General features: G+C 28.5%; 1 protein-coding gene across 8 annotated transcripts in view; it reads right to left on the bottom strand.

The window, feature by feature from the left end:
- RhoGEF2 (Rho guanine nucleotide exchange factor 2) overlaps positions 1-21,664 on the bottom strand; it is a 1,010,441-nt gene that overhangs the window by 745,240 nt on the left and 243,537 nt on the right. The window contains exon 1 of one of the 8 annotated variants that reach the window (XM_075355532.1): positions 1,009-1,200. The exons of 6 other annotated variants lie outside the window; for them this stretch is intronic. The gene's annotated coding sequence lies outside the window, so the exon portion shown is untranslated. Of the gene's footprint in view, positions 1-1,008; positions 1,201-21,664 lie in introns of those variants that run through there. One more of the 8 variants, XM_075355533.1, reaches the window with a different exon arrangement.

Raw genomic sequence — 21,664 nt, 5'->3', positions numbered from 1 at the left:
CCTGATGGAGTTTTTTAAAGAACAATCATGTTATTTACCGAAGCGAGCAAGGTATAAACAAGATAAACTTTTTTAATAAACACCAATTTTATTAATTGCATTTACTTAAAACTACGCGAACAAATATGAACAAAAATAAAAGAATAAATTAACTACCAAATGGTGAAATTAAACATATAACTAAGGTTTAAGATATATTTAAAAGTCTAAAGAACTTCAACAACAAATTTAACGGAATCGTTTCCGTTATTCCACGCAATAAATATACTTTATACAAAAACGTAGAAACTTGATAAATAATAAAGAAAATAAAAAAAATTAAAAAATTTTATTTGTAATAACACCAACATTTGAGTAATAAATTCTTTATTCTTACGCACATACAGAAATTCATTTGCTTTAACGAAATTTAGAGGAAAGAGATAATATTAACTCTGAAGCTAATATATTTACTAAATGATAAAGTTTAATTTAATTCCGTTCGAGTAGTTCATGTTCAATAGTGAAGGTCTTGAAATACTCGCAATTTTTCGGTAATACATTTTCAGCATCTGAATTTGTATTCCACAATTTCAAAATATTAAAATTGTACAAGTTAATTACTGCAGTAAAGGATTATATAAAAAGTTTGAGAATACAATTTAACGAATAAAAAATACTCGACATAAAGTTTCCTAGAAATTAAAAAAAAATCCTGTTTAAATTGAAACTATAAAATATTTTTAAGTATTAAAAGTTAAATTATGTTAACATAACACGCGTGCGCGTGTTAAATAATAAGTTAAATAATACTCGATCGAGCAACATAAATTTGTATCAAACACGAGATTAATACAAGACTATTTACACTTTATTCGTGCATCATGAACCCACGCGTGTGATTTGGTGGGGAGGAGGTAAATAAAAGAGTAATACGTGTTTTTTTAAAAACACAAACGTACACGAACATTTTCACAAACAAAATGGACAATGGATCTCTTAAGCGAAGGAAATTAATTTTATACTTACGGAACGTTAAAATATTCACAAAATACAAAGATAAAGCACAATTCACAATCAAAATCAAACCGATTACAACGATTCCCGTAAAAATACTAATAGATTCTGTTATTAAAAGAATACAACGCTGATACGCACAAACCGCAAAATTTAATAACACTATTCATTAGCATTATCGACACAGCACAGTACGTTCACTACTAAGGCTACATTAGACAAATGAACTAGGGATGGAGGAATGAATGTAATGTGTGCAGCAAGAGGGAGAAGGAGCAGAGAATACTGGACAAGCAGGCAGGGAACACGCGGCACGCCCGTTTTAATTTACTAACTAAACGCCACTAAACACTAGTCAACATTTAAATATAAAACAACACGACGCGGCGCTGCAGGTCGTTTGACCCATTGTAAATGTTCATCATTATCATACTGCGGCCAAATAGGTTATCAAACGATATTACCTTCAGCAGTTTAGCAAAAATGGTATTAAAGAAAATTAATCGAATATTTTTCTCGTTCGATCGAACATCGACAAATCATATCGCATAAACATGACATAATACTGAACGTTCGTGGTACTTCGTCAGAATGTTTTGCGATTACGTATATTTCAGAGAAATTTAAATTAGCACAATTATAAATAAACGCACTTTGTTTACAATTTTTATCGTATCAATAACGCAATCGGTTAGCCTAGTACACTTATACGCATAACTTCATTTGTTATCGATAAAAGCTTTAAGATGCTTCAAAATGCACTTCAACCTATTTTCTTAGGTAGATTGTTCGTAATTATCTCACTGTTGGTGTTTCCATAAACTACTGAATATAATATTAAAAAAGCTAAATAGATATGCGATTAAAAATAAAAATTACACAATATATTACCCTGAACTGAAAACATTCAACTGTGAAATTCCACAAACTTTTACTAATACTACAGGGTAATTTTGTATTTATAACAGATGAACTATAATCCAATTAATGGAGATTCTTGGTAATTTGATAACTTAGATTTTATTCAAAATCGTTTACCATTTATTTATTTTTTTAAACTACACTGCTACCGTCTAACGGATATTTATCGCACGGTTAATAAGGCATTGTTCTAAATGATTGCCTTCCTAATCCATATCTCATTAAAATTTCGGGAACTGATGTGAAAAAATTGTTCAGCAAAAGCTTAAGTTAACAAAATAATTCTACACTTTCTTTATGGCTGTTTCTAAAACAATCAAAGGTCAGAAATAGAAAAAAATTATAATACTGTATATAAGTTTATTATAAATAATATTTAATATTAATAATATACGTATGATTAAATTGTTGGGATACGTAGCGTTAAGAGTTCTACGTGCGCATAAGGGCAGAGCCTGCCCGTAACCGGGTAAAGAATCTGTTATCAGTTCCTAGAGTAAGCGTACACATAACTACAATTTTCCGTATCGATGATAAGCACAAGATCAATTCATTTTTAAGTAGTATAATAAAATTCCGTTTGTCGAATCGAAAAAATCGGATATACAAAACAGTCCTGAATGTTTAATACGGCATTTGTTTGAATAAATATTTAAATTAATCATTTATTTATCGTACCAATGAACATAATCTGTTCTCGTATCTGAAAATCACGGTCGCAGTAATGTAGTAAACGACTTGTTACAATAACGGAAAAGCTAATATAATAAAAACAATACAATTAAAAAAAAATTAAATCACAATGCAGACTAATAGAATTCCGATACCTCATATTTCTATAAAAAGTTCGATAGATAAGATTACCGTTTAAAATAATAGATTGGACTGTATTTTATCACTAACGTATACTTTTGGTACATAGGAAAATCGGATTTTAACAAATAAAATTATAAAAAAGAATTATACCATCGTCTGTCAACCGGAACAATATAACAACACAATCATTTAATAAAAATAACAGAATATTTACGAAAAATGCGTGGGATATTCTGAAATGTTTATTTGAATTTTATTAGTTTTTACAAGAATGATCATTTAATTTAATTCTTTCAGCATTAAGGTAAAAAAGAAGGGTAAAGAAAACGAAGATACTGGATTGTAATCGACTCCAAGTTGACAGTTTTTGTCATCTGAAAATGCAGTAAAAATATCCATAGTTTTCTAAAATTTTGATTGGTATGCTGTATTATTACTCTCCCTACTTGTTTCCTATGTTTTCCACGACTTTATTAAATTTTAACAGTTAAAACGATAATCAATGTCGTATAAATTGTCCCATCAATTGTGAACTTCCATATCACAGAACTTTAAATGAAATATAAACGAGACAAATGATTTACAATTGTAATTAAATTTTTATTATATTTTGTCAGCACCTTTAATAAAAATAGTAATTTCATTTCGCTTTTGTGATTAAAATTAAGTAAAAAAAAAAAAATATATATATATATATATAATGTACAAAATGAAAGAAATGAAAAATAAGCAGGAAGCATGAAACATTTACTTTTCAAAAAGCACAAGATTGTAGCCCCTCATTTCTATCTTCAATTCTAACATGATCCAGATGTATTGCTAAAAGTAGTACGTTTGGATCATCAAATAACTGTACTCTCCTTATACATTTTGTTGACAGGACGCCTCACATTTCGCTTTCGAGATAAGCGGTTTTTCAGAAAGCTTTCAATAATTTAGACCCTTCTTATCTATTTAAAAAAAACCATCGCTAATTACGTCTTTTTTTCAAACAATGAGAATTCCTTGAACGATTTCAGAAGTTCTAGTTAAGTTAATAATTTACTTCTCCAAAAAAAATATACCCCAAATCTTTTTGTAAAATGGTCAAACTTCCCGGAACTAGTACTAAAGTCTCTCCGACTTCTTTTTAGCCAACACATGCGTTTCCCTCCAGAAAGGGAAGCGCATTGCTTCCTCCAAACACTAGGGCCCCCGGAAGACAAATTCCTGTTAGGCCGAAAGGCGCTAACACCGAAAGGACTTCAGAGGACGGACTGAAGGGGAATCATGCCGGGAGTACGAAGCTCATATACGCCTTGTCTCCCACGATTAGTCCCAGTCAATTATTTCTCATTGATCTCAAGGACCGAAACGCAAATACTAAATCCGTCCATAAATAAAACACATAAAATCTATAACCGCCATAGGAACTTTTCATTTCTTTTTTTTTCCAATCATACTGTCTTATGTCTATTCCAAATTCAGGAACATAATTCAAGTATCCAATTTCCATACGTTAAAAACTCTTGCTCCAGACTAACAAATTTTCCTTCGTTTTTTAAAGTCCGACATTACTAAGATTACAAAGAATATCAAATGCAAACCTCAGTACAAAATACCGAACTTTTGATATTAATTAACACTCGAATGAAGTTGAATGCACATCAATCAATGCATTCAATCGGATAGATTTTTTAAACTTGACTTTTTTTAAACTCCGCAGCTATTTAGATAATTAAAATTGGACAAAAAGGTTAAATTATACTATATAATTGCCGGTCCTTCTAATTTTTGAAATCAAAACTGGTGCTTGTTGAAGTTACAGAATGTTAAAATTTGTCCTTCACAGCAAAAAAAGTTATGGTGCTTAACAGCGCCACAAAAATGGGTTTTCTAAAATTCGACAATTTTTAAAAGTCGAAGATTATTTTGTGTGTTCATAACCTTCAGATTCTAATTATGAATAAATTTTTACCTTTTAAGGGCAACTCATATAAAAAAACGAGTCATAAAAATTTCTTATTTTTAATATCATCTGTTTCGTATACTTTAAGTTTTGAGAAAAAAGTGCAATGGAAATTAAAAGCGGGAACTATCCGAACTGCCCGATGGAAATTATCAGTACTTTCGATAAATAACAAAAAAATCTTATTCGAATTTTTTAACACACATTTAATTTTTTTTCACAATCTGATATCTTAAAGTATATTTCAAATAATGGTATAAGCATAACTTTTACTTTCTCTTAACTTATAAATTCTTATGTCAAAGCATGTAGGAACTACTTTATTAGAAAAATTCAGGAGGGCTTTATCTACAATTTTCAAAAATCAGGCATCATTATAAATAAATAAACAGCATTAATTTTACAAAAAACTATTTGAAAACAATAACTAAAGAATAAATTAATGATATATTTTATCAATAGAAGAGATAAATCAAGACAATAATTTAATTAAACACTAATATTAATACAATAATTAATAAGAAACAAATTTGATAATGGCAATTAATTCGTTTTAATATATGCATGAGATAGAAAATTTAAGATAAAAAAAATATCAAACATGCCGGTTTTCTACTGCATATACAAATTAGTCATGAATTACAATTAAATAATTATTTTTCAATCTTTCGATTTGCCTAAATTATTTAAGTTTCTTTTATTTAATTAATTTTTAAATTATTCAAACAACAAAAATACAAAAAAATAATATTTCCAGTAAAAATATAAAGATTTTTACACATACACAACAAAATTAGAAATTATTTTACGATGATGCCAAGGGTTTTCACTCGATATAATACAACCCGGTCGTGTAGATTTTTTATCTTTAGTGTAAAAAGGTATTTTGAACAACTCTCTTCTTTGTAAAATATGATCAGTAGTAACAGTAAGAATTCTCTATAAGGCTGAAACGTTTGTAATCAGACACACACTGATGGCGAAATACTGATAATCATAACACTAAACTATCTGTTATAGCTAAACCAAACTCTTTAGGCTACCATTCTACGAACGGACAGACAAAATTCTCATGTTGAAATACGGCTCAAAAAAAAACAAAAAAAAAATAGCAGACAATCAGAATAATGGCAATAGTAAGTATTCCAATAGATGTGATAATACATTTACACACTCATCAGACCACTAAATCTGTTAAAAAACTTAAAACTCAATCGTTACATTTTTGTAGTAAAACTTGTCTTAATGAAAAAATTAATATTAAAAAAAGGAGGAAAGATTAAATTCTAACGGATTTCACGATGAAGAAAAATTATCCCGACAAACATTTTAACTTACCAAGAAAGAGGAAGGATAGAAATAACCAGGAATCAAAGCTAGCAATAAAATACGGACCACGGAGCTTGAAGAAAAATCCAGGATTTCAGACAAACAGACTGTCTGATCATAGTTCGTTCTAGTAACCCAAAAATACGACTGAAATTGTAGGGATCTATTACAATAATAACATACCACGTATATTGTGACCGATCTACAATACTACCTTCAGTAATTCATGAGCATGAGCAAAGCTACAATGTGTCTGCAGTACGCTGCATCCCGGAAAATCTGAACAGCAACATATATAACAGAAAAAAAATAATGAAGTAGTAAAAACTAAGAATCTTCAATTCTCTAATATTTCGAATAAGAATTTTGTTTGAAAGTGAAAATCAATATTTTTATCGGAACTATTATTAAGTAAAAATAAACCGGCCAATTTTACCCCGATACATTTTCCTACATAACCTCAGTTTTTACTCGCTATTATTCTGTACATATTACATGCCGCTCTTAAAATACGATATAATATAGAATTCTATCAGCTGCTTCTGATAACAGATAACTATAACAATAGATTCCATTTAGGGCTACAGTTCTCAGATTTCCTCGTAGCTCATTTCAACAATAAAAATATTTACGTATATCCTCACACATTTATTTGTTCTGTTCCAACAAATGTACCGTAAACATAATGTATTTAACCTCAAATCACATACTTCATACTTTGTATGAAAGTTTAAAGTAAACAACAGAAAAAAGATGACAGGCACAGAGACAAGCCTGGCCATTAGCACCAAGAGCAGGGCAAACAAGCATTTACTCAGTTTTACGTCACAAAACGAGACCACTCCCCACCTGAGACTAGCCCTTCCAATAATAATAATAATAATAGTTTATATTACGTACATAAAGCAAAAACCATATGTGATCACTAACAAAATTGTATACAAATTGATATACACGCTTGAACGTAATTTCACCAAATTTATTATTTATCTTCAACAGATATTTCACGGATGTGAATGCTATCGATTTTATTTTAATAATTTTTTATTAAAATAATTAATTATAATATTATTTTTTCATAAACAAAAAATTGACGTAAGAAAAAGTAACTGAAATCATACTCGATCAACCTACGACGAGTACGATCACACAAAATTCGAACCTATAAACATTCCCCCTCTGCCTAAAATACAGGAAACTGAATTTCCGTTAGTAGTCGCACTTCAAACTGTGTAACTCCCAAGTTTAATTTGAAAAGAAAATTATTACTAACTGGTTAATTAAAGAAGACACCTGAATTTGAGTTATTAATTTTGTAACCAAGAGTTTTTTTGTTTTTTTTTTGAGTTGTGTGGACATCCGTTTCTAAGGTCGTTAGCCCTCGTCACATTGTTTTAAAAACAAAACAAAGGAATAAATCACCTGTAGGATCGTAAGATGTAAAGGGTATAAAAGGCCCTTAACATTTTTATAATACACAACAATAACAAACGTGCAATATTACATAAAATGCACACATATTATCACGTACGTGTATAAATAACCCTGACATTTACATAAAAACAAAAAAAAAAGATTAAAACGTATACATAAAATAAACATTCAAAGAAATTACACACGAAATTCTTGACGATACCATGTAATTTAGAGATCCCTGTTTTGAAGTGTAAACGCGATCACACAGGGTATTCTCAGTCAACGTAACAAATACTGACTTTTGTCGAAGTCTTAATACAAACGCGCTAGTAATCCGCTGACGTTTAGGTAAGCAACTATTTTTCTTTCTTTGCCACTTTCTAAATATTGTTTCTTAATCCCAACCTCCTTCTGAGGTTTTCATACATTGTACACTCTTCCAGTAGATGCTTAATGAAACTGGTTTGTTACATACACTTCACATTGGTTTTACTTCGCCGGGTAACAAATATGAAATTATTACTCGCGTGTGACCGATTCTTGGTCTGATCAACACTATCTGTTCCCGACGAGTTTCGCGTCGCACTTCCATTTAAATGGAGTAATTTTAATTTCATGTTTATTCTTCTTCATTCATTACTCCACGTGCTTCTTTCTGATAATGTTGGTTAAGACGATTTTTAACATCTATTACGCGAATAGCGATTATATCCATATCCTCACAAATTGTAACCGTTTTGGCAGCTCGTCTGCGTTTGCATTTCCTGAGATACCAGTCCCCTGGTGTCGATACAAATACACATCGCGTTCCCATTTGGTTTAATACATACAGAATGGACAGGATGTTTGCGATAAGGAAATCCTCAATGTTCTTGTTCCGAATAGGAGTTTGTGGACTTAAAGAGTCGGAACATATAAGCACTCTCTCCTTGCAGAAATTTTCTGAGTAGCGAAGAGCTTGCTGTATTTCAATCACATCTGCCGTGTAAATACTGGCCATATCTGGCAATTTCCACGAATGAGCTTTATCAATACCACGTTCGGTTTTAGAACCATCAGTATACATTTTTATATATCCTTCATAGTTACTGATGATTGTCGTCGAAAATTCCTGTTGGATGATCACTGTTGGTTTCTCTTTTATTTTTCTATAAGAGATATCTCTCTTTTTCTGTTTACCATCTTAAGAAACCACCGTAAGGTATTACTTCAAAGGATGAAATGCAAGAATGTAATATTGTACAGTCAGGTCGACCATTCCTGACAAGTGTGGTTAATTGAGACCCTACCACCAAGGAACACCGGTATCCACGACCTAGTATTCATATCCGTATAAAAGTAACTGCTTTTACTAGAAGTTGAACCTTAGAACTCTCGACTTCGAAATCAGCTGATCTGCGATGAGTTAACCACTAGACCAGTCTGGTGGGCTCCTTAAGAGATAACTAATCTTGTGCTTATAAATGGTAAAAGCCATGGTGGTATTTCCCTCGCAGAAATTACTAATGTATCCGGCACAGTAATTTCGTGTTTTTTTGTTAACTCACGCTACTGTATTCCAGCTGATCTGGAATGGGTAGCGCGACGTTCAATTAAAGCGGCCAAAGGACTATTACGTTTTACAGTTTATAAGAGAAGGAAAGGAATATCTGCTGCACATCTCAATAAAATCTCTCTTCTTTGATGTAAATGGCATTTTACAGCTTCAGATGTTAAACTAGTCACCGGGCTTGCACGGAAGCGCCTATGGCATATCTGATTCCACTGTTATGTATTAAGTCTAAATTTCTTAAATGCGACTTTGTAGCGGATGAATACGCAATACACTCTTAATCGAGTTTCGATTTAACCAACATTTTATATACACGCAGCGATGTCTGTCTCTTTTTCTGCACCCCAATTAATGTTTGATAAACATTTAATAATGCTTATAGCATTTTTGGATCTAACATTCAAATCGTGTATAAGCAGTCCTCAACTTAGTAATTTATCTAATAATAGACCTAAAAAGCGTGCATTACCTCAAGTACTGAATCGGATATTCATCGATGGTCAAAACAGGATTACAATGAGGAATTCTTTTCCTACAGAAGTGTACACAGCACGTTTTCTCTGCTGAAAATTTGAATCCGTTATTCTTTACAACTTTTAAATGAAGGGATTATACATCCTGTTAACATATGCAATTTCCGTGATCAATAAAATCGATAAAACATTTTTGTAAAATATTCGGTTAACATTATGTTAAAATATGTTAAAACATTATGTTAAAACTTTTATCTTAACCCTTATCATAATTCAGGTCGTTTCAGCAGCAGAATTCCCTCCAGGAAAACCTAGATATTTCCCTTTCCAGTTACCGTATTGAAATGATTTTTGAACAGTAGTAAACAGTTTCATATCAGAATTAGAAAATATGTACGTATATGATATAAAAAGAAAATCGAATAGGTAATTTAAAAATGTTCGTTTAGTTTCAAAAGATGTTAACTTGAGAAAGGAAATCGCGAACATTCTGTAACTGCGTAACCTACTTCAACAATCTTAACTCAATTGTTAAGCCGTTTGAAGCCGAAAAGTGAAACAATATTTAAGTAATACGCATTTAAAAAAATAATAGTACGTATTAAAAATAATTTTTATTATTTTTTTCCTAAGAAAAAGATCTAAGTACCTAGTTCTTGATAAAAAAAAATTGTTTGAATAATAACGTACAGTAATTAATGTTTACATTTGTTAAAGTTTTTCCCCAATGAGTCATCGATAAGCAAGCAAAACATAACTTGTTTTGCCTACTTTGCTTACTGAAATAATGATCCTACAATATTATCCTCTATAAAAAAGAAATATCTGCATTTATAAAATATCTATAAACACATATAACTGAGAGTAGTATTTGATAAAAGAATGTGAATTATTTTAGATCAATAAACTACCTGATAAAAAAAATCAATCCGTAAATATCGACTAAGCCTTCATCATATAACTTCAAATAGTAATCTTCCGTAATAAAACACTTTAAATCTGATTACGTATGTAGATGTAAAATTATTTTACATTTTTTCAATGTACAGCAATATAATTGACCCCCCTCTAAACACCACACACACACACACACACACACACACACACACACACACACACACACACACACACACACACACACACACACACACACACACACACACACACACACACACACACACACACACACACACACACACACACACACACACACACACACACACACACACACACACACACACACACACACACACACACACACACACACACACACACAAATATGCATAATATTATATAGAAATGATAAATTAAAAACCGTATTAGAAATCATTTCATACAGATTATTGAAATAAAATAACGAAAAAATTGATGATATTGGGAATATGAAACTAATGCATCTCTAGACAGTGTGATTGATTGTGCCTTCGATACGAGAACGCTACGCTGATGCAACGTAAACATGCGGCTTACTGGAAAATTGCAATAAATTTCTATTATAATTAAATTCACTGTTTCTTTTCAACAACTCTTCCAACTTACAGATGGTAACTTATTTGAATTTGTTAGTTCTTACAGTAAAAAAATAATTTCGATTATATATATATATATATATATATATATATATATATATGTTATAAAAAAGAATATATATATATTCTATTTTTAAATTTACCACCACAGAAATAATCAATGATCAATGAAACCGCTACACATTTTGTAAAGGGAAAGATAAAATCCCATATTTTAAAACTCGTTTTGCCGAATTTACAGAACTCGGAAATGAAGTTTTCCCGTGTTCTTTTTTTATGTTATCGACGATTTTGTTTTTAAAGGTTGTTAAAAATACAATAAAACAGAGCAGCCATTAATTCGTTTTATAATACATACATATTCTTTATTCATCTTGGTTAAAAATACATATGTCTTCTTTTGTTATAATAAATAACAAAATGTTATATATTTATATGTTATTATAAATAACAATAATGTTATAGCAAAAGTATAACGTGATAAAAACAGGAATCCAATAAGTAAACTTCTACAGTATGCCTATTGCACAGATTTCACCTTCAAATCGTATATTAAATTTATCAGAACGTAATTCTTACTTTCTGACTTGTTAGTAAAGTTTAATATATCTATATTGATTTTAGAAAAATATCAAAAGTACGATATTAATGGAAAAGCAATAATGAAACACATTTTTATTATTTGTTATTTCATCAAAGACTTAAATTTGTCTGAAGACCTCACCAAACCTTTGGATTACTAACAAAAAATAAAATAGTATTTTGGTAATAAATGCACTTTTAACGATTTGTAATTAAATTAATAGATGCAAAAGTATAAAACCCATACGGTCGATAAAAATAAAAAGCTTCTCTGGTTTACTGCATTTTAATACCCAATTTTCAGTATTTCAAATTAAATTGCTGTATACAAAAGGTAAGGTAGTTTTAGATGAATCCATCATTTTAATTAGCCACAGACCAAATTTAAGAATAAAAATCCTTAAGATTCACCACGAATTTTTAAATCGTCCACAAAAACATAATGAAAATAGTTTAGATTCTTGTTGATATTGTAATTAATTATTATCAGTTTAATTTTTTTTCTGTAAGCTTTTTATGAATGGAGAATGAAATAACTTTCTTGATTTTATCGGGTTTGATTGGTACAAATTAATAATTTCAAATGGTAATCCGATCTAGATAGGCAATTCATGTTAATCTCAAAGTAATGTCTTTGAGCTTAAACGAGTAAGTATTAATTATTTTTGGGATCAGCCAATACATATCGACAATCCATACTATCTCATTTTATATCTAGGTGTCCTAAGCAACACAATGTTTGCCAACTGTATAGTGAAACTAAACTGACTGTAGTTGACTGTCTTCATAGTCGTATGTCTTCATAGTCTAGAGATTGGTAAAATAAACTTCCACTACACTTCTGTATTGTGTAACTGTATCATGTTAAATCAGAATAAATCTCATTAGCCTATTAACTTATGAAATAAACAATACTCAAGTGTCTAATACTCCTGAAATTAAAAGATATGTACATTTTTTACTGTCAATACTGTTAATAGAAAGACTACTTTGGCTAATCCTAAACCTCTCTGTGTAAATCAATAAAAACTGGACATCAAGTGGTTCACCTAAAAGCAACCGATTCAAAATTAGGCAACAGTCAATAAGAATACTTATTACGATAAACCTACTATATTTACGATAAACGCAATATCAGAGATCAAATTAGAAATGATGAGGTGATGGATGATGGCGATGAAAATTCAAAATATACTTCTATCTATGCAGTTTATATAATTACATTTAAAAAAGGAGAAGCTGAGAAAAAGGATTCTAATCAAGTTTTTAGCATTGTGCAAGCTCATTCCCAGAAAATAGCAATAGAAACTATAATAAATATATTATACGTGACAGTTATTTGTATATGAATTAATCATACATCAAATTATAAATAAGCATAATTTAAATACAGCCGGTATTGTATTACATGCAAATGCAACAATTCTCATTTTGAATTTTCCAGAAATAAAACAGAAAATTAAAATAAAAAATTAATTATGGATAATGATAATAACAAATACTAATGCTGTTTTAAACAATTAAATCCCTTTTATCATAATTATAAAAGATATTATATTAACTTTTCTTTAACTGAAATTATTTAAAATATTATATAGTATTTTCGTACAATAAATATAAATTGGCATAAAATAAGTCGAAATAAAAATTGGCAACAATGAATAAATAAATAACAGAAAGAGTGTGTGTGTGTGTGTGTGTGTAAACGCGTGTGAAATAACAGTTATGTGACAGTTCCTTCATATAGCAATGATGTCATCCCCGACTTGAGAAACAACAGAGAATGTAGTAGCTTGATGACCTCACTAATACAGTCAGGTAAGTAAACAATAAACGAGAGATACTAACGCTTAACAATATGGGACAAATATTGACTTCATAATTACTTAATGTGGCAATATATTGTGCATTCTAATATTGTTTTACCTTTGAATCTAGTCATTAATTATGTATTAAGCGTGTGACAAATAAATGTCTGGATCATTAAGATCTTATACAATCCTGGATTTAAATCTCTATTTTAGATTTTATCATGCAGTCGCACCTTTTTTTTTATTCATTCTGACTCATATTTGTATGGAAATTTGTTATAATCAAACTATTTCATCGTATGTTAGATATTAGATTCACTCATAAGAATCTTTTTTTTTTTTAATATAGAATATACTATTATACAGTATAAGTAGGTTTATTTTAAAAGAACAATTTAGTTTTTCTCTGGCCACTATAGATATAATTTTATTTTTTATAAAATTTAAACTCTGTATCTAAAAAAATTAGATTAGTAATATTTTAAGAAAAAATAAACCGCCTACAGGAACTTATCACTAAATAATATGTTAAGTTATAAAAGAATAACTTGATTATTCCATTTTTTAATAAGGTATGTTTCACCGATATCACAAAATGAAGAGTTTTTCCTTTAATTATTTAATTAAATTGTTTAATAAAACAAATGGGGGCTATACATACAATAGAATACGTATGAATTGTAAAAACTAACAATACTAAATTTTTACAATACAATGAATATTAATCTACTAAATCTTAAAAATATAATATTAGAGATTAAAAGTAATTATATTAACCAGAACCTACTACTATTAACCGAATTAAAAAATATGATTAACCACACCTCTTGACTCCACAAAAGTTATGTCTTCTTGAAGGAGTTGGTTGTTAAATTATGATGATCTTCCTCATTTTCAACTTTTATGAGACATTATCAGCAATTGCTAATTGTGTTATAAAGTGGAAATACATATTTCTTATATATTTTTTTTAATTTCATTTACAATCGGTTAATTTTTTATTTGAAACCGTAAGTAAATTATATCACTTAAATACATATTAAAAAGGAATCTGCATTGAGAATTCCAAAAAATTACATACTAGTGCCATAAAGAACTTGTGAATTATAACGCACATGGAGGAAGTATAATAGAAAACAAATAACAATAAGAAGAATCACAAAATGGCAGATTGATGAAAAAACTTAGAAAATAAAAAGATAAATCAAAAAAGAAAAATGTATGTGAAAACAGATACAGAGTGGAAGGGAATGAAGAATTGATTAATTAATGTACGACACACAGCAGCTGTAATTACATTATAGTTACTAAGGTCCAGAACATTTAGCTGCTTGTCTTCTAACATCCTCACTGTTCCAGAAAGTTTACAGCCAACTAGTTAACGTGGTGATTTAGCTTAAGTTCATATTTCAAACTGAAACGCTGCATTCCTTCCTTGTTGTACCATACACCCAAATATTCATGGATTTCACTGTTTTTGGCAAATCTCAGCTACACACCTGGCTAGTTTGTTATGAAACTGCTGAACAATTTCAACATTTGTCTTGCTTGCCATGCCCTGTAGTTGGATGCTACATGTTCATATTTGTTTCAAAATTGCAGAGTATAAAATTAGCTTATTACACACAGATAATCTCCAGCCCAGCAACTAGTACATTTCCTTGAATTTCAGATTAAGTTGCTCTCTCTTCTCCCTCGTGTGTACCTTCCACATCAAATGACAATCCAAGTGAAAACTCAGGTACCTTACAATTTCAGTATGCGGGATTAAAATATCCTATATTTATTTTAGTATTTAGATTCAAATATCAATGTAAGAGTGAAGCATATTGTTCTATTTTTAAGTACAGTGATACAAAGGAACTGTCATAAGTAATATTCCTTTGATCTGATGGAAGTAAAATATTTAAAAATGTTAGTTTAAATTAGAAGTTGTCTTAATTTAATGTACAGCTGAATACTCAATAAGTCTTAATCTTTCTCTTCTTTCAAAATGGTAATAAAAGTGATTTTGACCAAAATCACCAAGTTCCCATAACTGCTCAACCTATCACAAAAAACATTAAAAAAAGAAAAAATACTAGAATTGGCAGTTCTTAGTGTTTTTTTTTTCTTTTAACAGCGAACAATCAGATTATTGCCTGAAAAACATATGTAATCAAATAATGCCAAACAGGTACTGATGATGAAAATGTTTAATAAACTTTTGAGGAAAAACTATAAAATGTACACACAAAAAAACAACATTATATAAAATTATAATCAAAATGAATCAAATAGATTTGAGTAAGCTTTAAGCATAATTTATAGATTAGGCAGGAAATTGTACAGAGGCCTACTTATGACAAAATTCAGACATACATAATCAGACAAACATAATCAGACTGAAAATCCATCCATCTAATAAAAAATATGTAGCTATTGGTTATATTAAAGTTTAAGTTTTCATTTAAATGATAAAAATTAAATATAACAAACAAATTGTTTGTATTTAAAGAAAAATAGTTATATACATGATACGTAAATACATAAATAAACAACTTAAAATTAAAAACCTTTATTCTGGCCAAAATTGCTTTAACAGCAAAACAAAATGTAATACAACACCGAAATAAATCAAATTTTCAATATATTTCAAATCTACATATTAAATAAACTTTCATTATTATGAAAATTAATCATACTAACTAGGTACCAATCATTAAATATTTTATATTATACGATATGCTTATCAACTGTAAAGGTTTTACATTATAAGCTAAATACATCTTTGATCAAAATTTAATTGTCACAATGCTAAAAATCGTAAACAAGCATTCAAGCTAACAACCGGTATATGCACATGAATACAAAAACTTAACACTAGTTAAACTATTAAGTGTATTAAGCAACACTGAACAGAAAGAGCTCACACAGTTAAGATAGAGGTAACTGTTATACTGTTACCGGTTTCAGCTACTTGGAGTGCTTGTATAAAAGGCTTGTGGTAAATAAGTGAATTAGAAAACAAATAATGTTAACAAGATATCAACTTCTGCCTCAATTAATTAAATTAAAGATTACTAAGAAAATTGCACTGAATGTTATTTATGAAGGAAGCTAAAAACCAGGTACTGATGGATTCATTTATTTTTTTTTATCTGTTAGTTAATATATGATGAATGATATGCATAAATAATTAAGTATTATAATAATAATATAAAAAATGAGGTAAATTTTGTTCAAACTTAAAAGAAAAAATTAACAAAGCAAATGTTCTTTACTTCACACTAATTCTCTTGTGGAACTTTGGCAACAGTTTTCTTTTAAAAGCCTGAACCTATTCTTAGAGCAGTTTAGTACCTCAAGGAAAATTTGTTTGCAGTATACACATACAAGTGCAATAATAAAAAATTATTTTTCATTATTTGCCACTCCCTCCAGGATTTACGTGCTCAGTATTTGCAAATGGATGTCCACTACCTGGAATTATTCTGTTTTATAATTTTATTTATCTTCTTCACTAGCTCCTCATTAAGTTGATCATTCTTTCTCACAATTTATTCCATTCTCTTATCCTTGATTCCTTTCCTCCATGGTCGTATTCTGTAGATTTTGGTTTAAACACTCAATGAGTTCATGATATACTTTGTTCTTAATAATTACGTTGTAGGAAAGACTTCCTGTAGACCTAATCAAGTACTCTTACTTCCTATTAAGTCAGGTGAATCAAAGCCTATTACATACAATATAGTTATTCCATTTAATAAGAACTGGATAAATTTAATCCAATAAATTGTTTTATTAAAAGATTACTGTGCATTTTTATTTAGCAAGTCCCTTTTGATAATTCAATACATTTTAAGTAAAATGTCATGCACATCACATCTAATGAAGAGACTAACAAACATTAAAATGCATAATAATAAAAAAGAAAATTATTTAAAATGCCAATCTCCATGGCGGAGTGGAAACACTTTAGTTTTTCATCCAAAAGATCCTGAATTTTAATGTCTTGGCAGTTTTCATGCCCTGCGTAATTACCATTCCATATATCCACGCACAGTCTTTGAACTTATATAGTGGAACCGATAATTTAATTTAAAAAATATGCAATTAAAAATTTCTTAAATGTTATACACGATAATTCAATTTAAAAACTTGCTTTTACAATACTATCAAAAAAGACTGTTAGTAACAGTAATGTCAAACTTGCTTTCAGGAAACCATAATTTCAGCTTACAAGGAATCAGAAGGAATAACCATTCTGTTTATTTGTCAAAGAACAACCTTATTATTTTTCTTATTGTAACAAATTTAACAATGAAAACAAAAAAGTAAATGTATAAATAATTTGGTTAAATATATTGCAAAAGCCTATTTTATTTTTAAAAAGAACTAAGAAAATGTGAAAAACAATCAAACATTTTTTTAAAAATACTTTTTAAATACATTTTGTTGTACACCATGACAACTATCTAAAATAAAATGATATCTAAATGTCATCAGAGCAGATAAAAGTTTTTGACATAAATATTAAAAATGAAAAAGGGAATATGTATTGTAATAACTTTCTAAATTTCAATTCATAAGAACTTAAATGAACTTCATGTTGTACATAATTTATTAGCATTAAATAATCCTATGGGTACAGGAACCTTTTGCCAACAATACAAATACCAAATTAATTTTCTTAAATGTTTTATGACATTCCCAAAAATAAATATACAATTTAAAAAAAGATTAAGCAGTAAAGTAAATAAAAAGAAATCTTTAAAAAGAATCATAAAATAAGCAAGCTGAGCAATATTAAATTAGAATATTTACAAAGAAATAACATTTTAAAGTTATTTACGAGTATATAAACACATAAATTTATGTACAGTATGTTTCAATCATATTTTATAAACAAATTAATATATAAATATATGTATTACACACATATATAATAAATACATATACTACATTCAATGTCTTCACACAGACATTGAAATAAATGAGAGGACAAAAAATATTAAGAGCAATAATATTCAAATTAAATCAATCTCTTTATTGTAAGGAAATGGGGTAATTTATAATTATCTCATTTAAAAACATGCAACACAATCATTCAGCCAACAAATGGAATTTTATATCAATTTCATTTGATATGAAGGTGTATCATGCAGAAAGAAATAGTCATTAAATACTCATTTGCAAATTATTTTGGAAAGTAACATCTACATCCTTGACAATCAAAACTTTAATGCATAAACTGCCAAAATATCAATTAATCTTGTAAAACTGTGAAATAGAACACCGTATTACCAATGCTATATAAAAGAGTATCCAGTAATTTGAGGTTTTACTGTTGTTAATGAAAACTGAGGAATAAGAAACTAAAATTCTGAAAAATTAGAGAAAACTATCATATATAAATAAATAATGTTATCAAAATATTAATTAAACATAATAATTATAAAAACAAATTAATCAATTGGCGAATTAAAATTAAAAATCACAATATTATAACACTAACAGATTCCTGATTACCATCCCTGGCCACTGTTCAGTTCTACGGTTCTAGTTAACAATGAATTCTTGCCCATCGATTCATGGACAAATAACTAACAGGTAGACTTATTACACAAGGGAAACACAGGTGTTTATTGGCCATGAAACATGAAAGCTGCTGCATTGTAAATATCAGGAGATATCTAGAATATTGCATTAATCAATCAAATTCCCTTCAATTTTATAAATATTAAAGAAATATTCAGATAATTTAAACCAACAGAATAGGGAATAAAACACTGTATCACTGTGTCAATAACTAATCGCTTAACCATAAAACACCTAATGAAGAATAATTTCAAAGAAAGAATAATTCTTTTCATTTCTAAACATGTTAAAAGGGCTAATGTAACTAATAAATAGTTTTACAATACTCCAGTGTTAATGACACCATTTAGGGTTGCTTAGTTATAGTAATCCTTCAAGATGAGCACAGTAGTCGAGTTATCAAGTAGGAATATAGAGTCCACAGACTTTTCATTGAGCTACGTGACAAATCCATCATACAAAACCAAAATGTAACCAAATACTAATCTAGTATACCATTTTTCTAAATATCTAAGACTGTTAAAAAAAAACTTTTATCAACCAGATAATGTTTTTAGCAAGTTGAAATTGAAGTTTCATGAAAGTAATTACACACCATTATACAACACTATTCTCAGTTTACTTTAATAATTAATCTATTTGCTTGTAAATATGGCAGTTTGCAATCTGCCATCCTTTAGCCAATATATGAAATAACAATGAATCACTGACCTCATATATTTTTTTTCTTGTTTATTAAATATAAAAAATTGTTTATTTCTAACTCAACATAGCAAATATGTGTGAAAATACGTGGTTTTAACTGCATGATTTTCTATTTTGAAGGGTATTTGATAGTTATAATTTATTTCCTGTTGTTATAATTTACCTCAAGTTTGTTGAACATTATGATGTTTTTCATCAACAAGTGTATAATTTTTTTTAAATTCTTTCTGTATTTATAATATTATTGCTATTTTTTCTTGACTTCGTGTGTGATTAAGAAAAATTATTAGGTAAAAAAATTTCATTTCTTGATAATGAAGGATGTGAGGAAAATGATGATGTAGCATTACTAAAAATAAGGGAAGATTGTGATAATGAGTTCATGTTATGACAAAATAGTTATGATGATGAAAGTAAGTAATTATCTGATAACTTACAATTTATGAAAAGTAATATTACTTCCATACAACAATACTATTACTATAATTACTTAGTATTTATTGCTAATGGAATAAGTCACTGAGAATGTGAATGTTGTTTTTCATTTGCCACTTGCTAGAATACTTCAAACTTTAGTGCACTACATCAAATTATAAGTAAAAGTTACATACACAATAAAAAATACTAGTAAAACACACCAAAAAAGCAGAAATACTCTTGAAGATCAATTAATAAAGATTTTTCAATCAAACGACAGTCAATAGACAACTGCATGCAAAATTTAATGCATTTTATTTGCCATGTAACAACTAAAAGATTATCTTGCGACAATAAAGTTTATGTTTTTAAGTACTATGTACTAGTACCTAATATCCCATTAAATGTTATTTATTTATAGATTAACTACAAAAAAAAAAAATGCATCTAAAAATTGGATGAAGAAACAAAGACTTGGACAGTTTTTCAAAAATCAAAATCACAAAATTTATTTAAAATAGGATTTATTTTAGTTTTGCTTTAACAAAATGAACAAAAAACAAAACAATGTCAACCATTAAAAACAAACTATATTTAGATTTCAAGAACAATTGTTACAATAAAAAATGAAAAAAAAACCATTCGTGTATATATACATACTTCATACAAAAAATAATAAATAAAAGGTAAAAATACCTATCATATTCAAAAACTAAAATTCAGATAATAATATTTTAAATACAACATTTATCTATGTATTCACTCTGTTTAATCTATGATACCTTTCAAATGTTCTAATGAAAGTCTTAAGCTACATATCATAAAAACTACTAAAGAGAAAAAAAATCCAAAAGTATGCATTAAGATTCCTAGCTTCAATATAAACACCAGTGTCATTTCAACAAGAAATAAAATTGTTTTTCTAAAAAAAAAGAAATATTTAAAAAAGATGGAATAATTCTCCACTTTAGTAAACAATTATTTGATTAAACAAATTCTTAAAAATATATTAAGAGTTAATAATGGAATTATAAAATGAAAAGAAAGTTTTTTAACTAATACAAATCATAACTAATGCAATATGTTTCTCATCTGAATATTACTAAACAAAATTTTTATTGACTATAATATTTAATTTGGACCAGGTTAAAAAGTTGAAAAAATATCTTAACTCCATATGTCTGTTTATTTTTCATTTAAATTACAACTAAATTTAACAGCACTAACATTGAAATACTTTTGGGATTAATAAGCAATCAGATGATTAACAAATGACCACTATCAATATGAAAGAAGTTCTCAAACAAAGGAAAATGTTAAAAATTATTATACATTTTTTTTCCATTAAAGACAGTTAACTTCACACTATCTCAAGTAGTAGATACACCAAAATACCTGGATTCAATTCCTGTGAATTTAATTCATATGTGTTTCTTAAAAACACATATTAGATACAACCAAATAAATAAACATATCAACAGGAACAAACGTATTATTGTTATTAAACAAAAGAAAAACAGGAATACAGAAAATGTGAACTATGCATTTCCAACATCAAGAAAACAAAGAACAAAATAATCACTACTGCG

The sequence above is a fragment of the Lycorma delicatula genome, chromosome 2 (genome assembly GCF_047948215.1).
Source record: "Lycorma delicatula isolate Av1 chromosome 2, ASM4794821v1, whole genome shotgun sequence".
Lineage (NCBI taxonomy): Eukaryota > Metazoa > Arthropoda > Insecta > Hemiptera > Fulgoridae > Lycorma > Lycorma delicatula.
This window is presented reverse-complemented; position numbering and strand designations above follow the sequence as displayed.